This window comes from Anas platyrhynchos, chromosome 14, assembly GCF_047663525.1.
Source record: "Anas platyrhynchos isolate ZD024472 breed Pekin duck chromosome 14, IASCAAS_PekinDuck_T2T, whole genome shotgun sequence".
Taxonomy (NCBI): Eukaryota; Metazoa; Chordata; class Aves; order Anseriformes; family Anatidae; genus Anas; species Anas platyrhynchos.
In genome coordinates this window covers 22,566,698-22,572,942 of record NC_092600.1, presented here as the reverse complement: position 1 = coordinate 22,572,942, position 6,245 = coordinate 22,566,698, and the positions used below count along the sequence as shown (strand labels likewise).

The window sequence follows — 6,245 nt, the reverse complement described above, 5'->3', positions numbered from 1 at the left end:
AGTAGATTGTTTGCTGACTCTCAATGTCCAATATGGACTGTGTGGATATTTGCCAGGCTAGACTTAAACAGCAGAATATGAAACGTCATAAACTCATATTCTGTTTCAATTTTTCCTCTTCTCAAAAGTCTGACAGCAGAAGGTGGTCAAAATAATGGTATTTAACATGATCAAATGATTGCATCTGAACTTCCCAGCTAACCTTCTAAAGGGGCTAGTGCAATCTTTGGTTTGGGGCAGAATACAGAAAAAATAAATAAATTTTATTGAAAATTATCAGTGCACTTATGCTGCAGTCACTAACCTTTCAGATAACTGAAAACCCTTTCCAAATTGTGGAAACTACGTTAAAATACTTGAAGTCTTCACGGATTCTTGCCTGCTAGCTGTCTTAATCTCTGCTAATACAACTGTATACTTCTATACTACTAGCCCTGCTATGGAATGTGACAAATTAGTATTTTAATTTGGGACAGTCACAATAGCAGCTTCCACTAGCTATATGTATATTTGGTAATCATCATTTTCAACTCAGATAACAAGAACTGGAAAAAGAGTCAACCGCTCTGAGGAAACATATATTCATGATATGTCCATCCCTGGAGATATTAAAACTTGACTGGACAATTCACTTAACAAGCCAATCTAAACTGATCTGGCTTTGAATATGACAGTTAACAAGATGTCTTTCAGAGACCAAATTATATAATTCTGATTTCTGTTTTGTACAAGTCCAAGCAAACATTCCCAGCAAAGACATAATTTTTTCCACTTACAGGTTTGGTACTATAGAAATGGACTGTAGGAGCACACATATTGATGTGATGGAAATATAGAAGTTCCTGTATTGTGCCTTGAATTGGTGTTACAGCAAGACCACAGGGACAGACTCTGAAGAGTTGAAGACTTCTAACAGTATATAAAGGCAGTTCTCAGTGCTTTTGTATTCTAACATATGATGTTTGGATACATATTATTTCCTCTCTTCATTTTCAAAATGCATCATTTTTCTCTACTCCTGCACAGAATTTGATACAACATGGATTTTAAGATATTTTATCTGCTGTATCCCAAACAAAAATTAATTTATTCTTTTCCATGGGTAGAGAAGGAAGGAGATGACACTGGCCTAAAGCACTTGACTTTGCCCTGCATCATGTAATATTTCAAAATGATGCAATAGGAATTTTCTTCAGATGGAATCATTCTGTCATCAATGGTCTTAGCCTCAGATGTATCATAGCATCTATCTTCAGTTCTCAAAAATGTCCATGTAATCTCAATGGAACAATGATCCTTGAATCACAGAATAGCAGGTGAGACTGGATACAAAAGAGTCTTTCAGCTTGTGCTCACCAAAAATGTTATGACTATATTTCACAAAGCCATCTTCATCACTTCTTTCCTATTATGTCCATCTCTAGCCTCTACCACGCCCACAACTCTTCCTCTTACTACCACAAACTCCGTTTTGAAGCCAGTCTATTCTATCTGATCACAACTGATAAGCACTGGCTGTTGATACTTGTCTCAGCTCAGCACAATGAGAAGCCAATGACAAGATAAAAACAGATCTGTTCGAGAAGCAACTCAGATGATCTTCCAGTGGTACAAACTACAACTAAATATACACTCTTCCTTCAGCTGGAAAGACAAAATATATGAGCCAACCCTTGACAATCATAAACACGAGCTTTGAACTCGGCAACCAACACTACCCTATTAGCTTGCATATCAAACACATTTCCAGGGGTTCATAGACAGAGATCAGAAAGCCAGTCTAATAAATATAGTTCTTGCCTTTGAAGTTGGAAGTGTTGAGGCCTACTTTGATTTATTTTTGCTAACAGAAACTGCACACGTAGTTGAAAGGAAATAGTTAAAAAAAAAAAATAAATCAAAACAACAACAACAACAAAAACCTGCTGAACTGCTGCTGGAAAGAAAACAGAAGATTACATGTATATGATTGATTACTAGCCAGCTACAGTACATTGCAGAGCAGCCATAACAATTGTAAAACAAAATAAAATCAAGTGCTACACATGCATAAAAAAAAAAAAAAGAACAGACACTGTCAGAAAATAGAAGTGATGGGCATCAAGGGTTCATTTATTCCTTGATGTTACAAGTGATACTGATGCACAGCATCTGGAGCATGTGCTGCCAAGTTCCTGCTATAGTTTGAGTAGAGAAGATGAAGGTTCCCCTCAGCTGCATTCACTTCCAAAAATGTATTTATATATCTCTCAAAACACTACGGAAAAATAGAGCCAATTATTCTGAAACAGAAAGGCCATGTCCTGGCTCAGTACCCATACAAACATAATGGATTATCCAGTTGATTTTAAAAGGGCTTTAAAATTTATGCTGCTGTTCTCCCTCTATTTTCTACAAAATTTTCTCTGCAAAGGTTTGCACTCAGCTTCAGGGTGGATATAAAATTCACACCACCTTATCTCCTTCCCTCAGCTACATCTGAAGCTGTGCTTAAAACCATAAATAACCCCATCAAGATGGCTATTTTACTGCAAGCTTTCAAACCTTCATACACATTTTAGAAAACATGAACAACCTGTGTATTGATTACTGTTTTGAGGTTCCATTTTGCATGGACCTAGCCAATTTTCTGGAAGGGTCCTCAAACCAGCTGCCCAGGTATACAGAAAAAAATCTGCATGGAAAATTCTTTGTACACTGTCCTCCCAGTTTCCTGCATTATCTGCTCCCTTGTGACACTGACATAACACCTACATGCTGTTGCTTCTTTACTTTCTGTTCAGCATCACGTGTTCTCTATCTACTGACTGTCACTGTAAATGAAGCAAGTTATATATTTTTGAATGACACACTAATTTTCAGAGCAAAACAGTCAAACTTAGGGACAAGGCTGGTGCAGGCCAAAAGTAATATTCCCCCTCTGCTGTACAGGTGACAGAGCACTGGCACAGGTTGTCCTGAGAGGTTGTGGGGTCTCCTTCCTTGGAGATCTTCAAAAGCTGACTGGGCATGGTCCTGGGCAGCCTGCTGTGGCCGGCACTGCTTGAACAGCAGGTTGGGCAAGATGACTGCTAGAGGTCACTTCCAAACTAAAATAGTCTGCAACTCTATGAGATGTGAGATAAAGTAGAGAAGAAAAAAATAAGTCCAATTTGGCAGGAATTTTGGATAATCTTCTATTTGTCAGAGAGATCAAAGTAACTGTTTACTATAAGTGATCAACTGTGCACTAAGGCAACAGACAATAGCTTGTAGGTGTTGGCTTTGTAGATGTTTTTGTGGCTTTCTCCTATCACTGTCTATGACCAGAATAAGCATTTGCATGACTATATGAAAGAGGATTTTTTTGGTTTTCATCTTCATCATTAAGAAAGAAACCACTAACAATTTACAGAGATCACAGACAAAGGAACTAAATGACAGATGGTTCTGATTTTTAAGCGGCACAAAGTACCCCAAAACATTGGAAAGTAGAATTTACAAAAGGCCTGGCTGCTCAAACTAATGCTGAAATTGATAAATTTCAGTCCCACAACTGATCATTCACCTGTGATACTACACATAGCTTTACAAGCAGCACCTGCTTCAGGTACAGTTTCAAAGAAGCACATTTCAAAAGTTTAATATCCTTTACTCAGGATTCATTTTGCACTGTTATAATTAATTGTGTGTGACCTGTACATAAGCTTAAAAGGTTCTAAGACATATTATCGACAGCTATGGCAGGCACAGAAGATTTTGAATATTGCACATTAGAAACTATTTTCTCCTTACATTTACACCTAAATTTAGCAGATTTGTTTTAAAGAAAAAGTTTAAGTACATGCCTATTTGTTGAGAAGCCTAGATTACAATTTTTTTCTTTTCCAATCTTCTGTTGCAGAGGTGGAACTAAGCGGTTGGTTGCTTCCAACCTTACTGAACTGATTCCATCTGTTTACAAAGAAAACAGCTTGACTTTTTTCCTCCTGGATGAAAAACAAGATTTTGTTTATAGCAGGATGGCATAAACCATCTGCAAGGCTCCTTCAGATCAGTGAGAGTGATTTAACTTCCGTTCAGTACAGCTGTAGATCTTGTACAAACTTAAAGCTGCTTTCATTTATAATTCATAAAGGATTGACCCCAGTTTTCCAGATGGATGTATATGCTGAAAAAATGTGTCACAGTCTTCAAAGGCTGTGATTTTGCCATAGCACACACTCGTTCAAGTTATGGCCTATTTTATGCTACTACCAGTTCAAAATAATTTAAATAGCTCTGACTAATTTAAACAAAGCAACAATAACATAGGCAAAAAAAAAAAGCCCTCTCAGATGCCATTAGTATTTATGTAAGGTATCCTTCAGCTAGTGTATGTATTTTGATAAATAGATTCTTCATTTAGTTAAAAGAAATATTAGGGTACCCCAGTAAAACAAACCAAAAGTGAAACCATGAATTTGCAAAGTTGCTTTAGAATTTGACATTTCTACTATTGGATTTCAAAACATATGTGGTATTTGACAACAATAAAACAAAATTAAAAGACTTTATAGTATACTGGGAATTACGCACTTATGATTGTATATATTCTAGAAAACAGCTTTATTTGTTGTTTTCATAACTACATACATTTATAAAACAACAGCAGAGAATCAGGAGGTAAGTACTGATATAAATATTTAGGTGTATCTCTTTAAATAAAAAGCAATTAGCCTTGATAATAATTTTGTTCTTCTGTCATATATGAAATGTTGACTAAGATAATGGATGTCATTCCCATATGAATCATTATACTTACATATTTACAGAGGAGAAAGTTTCTTTGTTTTAGAGATAAAAACACTAAATTGTGATCCTACTTGCTTAGTCTTTGCATTGAATTTAATCGGAAAATTTTGTCTGACAATTCCAGATATTTAATACACATACAGCTGAGGAGCAAAAAAGTAAATAAACAAACAAACAAAAATCTGTAAGATCACTAGAACTACTAGTATAATACACAAAACAAAAAGTTTAAATATAGTTTTAGGATGAACAAGTAGATGTTTTAAATGAGTACATTTGGATGTCGGCATTCACACTGATCAGTTTAAAATGGCTTCTGTCAGAGAGGTAGAGATAATTGAGCTTTCTTTAGCTGGCAATCTTGAATCTGAGTATTAGTCACTTTTTCATTTCCAAAGTCATTCTTAGGGAGAAAAAAAAAATGTTTTTTTTTATTTATATATTCAGCTGTTCGAGACATTTATGCATTAATATAGAAATTAATGCATTAATATGGAAAAAGCATTATGTTTCAGACTGAATATGTGTATGGAGAAAAAGCAATAGGAAGTTTTTATGATTAGAATAATCAGCTACAATGAAAATAAAATCTGTAACTAAAAGAAACCAGCAGAAATCTTTGAAAATTGCTACGTAAACTGGTCTGGATGGATAAGTCTGTATGCACAATTAGCAAGAGGGCAAAGTTCTGATCTGGACATTTACTGACTTGCTTCATGGAAACGCTTCTTCTTCTGAAGAAGCCAGCATACTCTCTTGTGTTAGAAAGGGCCAACTGCAGTGTGCTGTTTGACACCTATAGCAGTAACACTTTGGTATAAACATAAGCCATCAAGCCAATAGCAACAAAAAAAGTTAAATAAAAATTCACAGGAGATAGTATATGCAACCAGTGCTTTGATGTGAATTTTTAGTTTTAAGGCCACAGTAGCTGATAAAATGTTAACAACAGAGCTATATGATACAGCTTGTAGAGTAACCTGGATAGGAATAATCATATTTTATGACACCTCTCCATCCCCACTACCTCTGGAATATTGGGTAATCCAGAAAGTATTAAGAGACCCATTTGAATTTCCTCTCTGTCACAGTGAAAATCACAAGGTACTAATAAATATTATATCACAGCCACCCGCTATAAGTGTTACTATAACCCAAGGCACTGTATGTCCTTCTCTACTAGCACCATAAATAACTGATTATGACACTCTAGGGAAGGTGGGTGGTTATTTTCAGTTATAAGCAGGATCCATGTTCAAAGAACAGATTACAGATAATTATGTGTGCATTTATCTCTATTAATTATTCATTAATAATTATGCATGTTTATGTCTCCTGTCAGCTCAGCCAGCAAATCACTGTTTTGAAGACAGTCTCATCATAAGACAGCTGGAAGCAAAATGAAGGCTTACACTCCATCTTTCAATAAACAGACACTATGCATTTTGTAGAACCTAGATATCTTCTAAATC

The 6,245-nt window shown here is 35.6% G+C and overlaps 1 long non-coding RNA gene across 1 annotated transcript in view; it reads right to left on the bottom strand.

The window, feature by feature from the left end:
- Positions 1 to 4,568: 4,568 nt before the first annotated feature.
- Positions 4,569 to 6,245, bottom strand: part of LOC113842166 (uncharacterized) — a 39,490-nt gene continuing 37,813 nt past the window's right edge. The window contains exon 7 of the long non-coding RNA XR_011803338.1: positions 4,569 to 5,176. This is a non-coding gene — a long non-coding RNA (uncharacterized lncRNA). The remainder of the gene's footprint in view (positions 5,177 to 6,245) is intronic.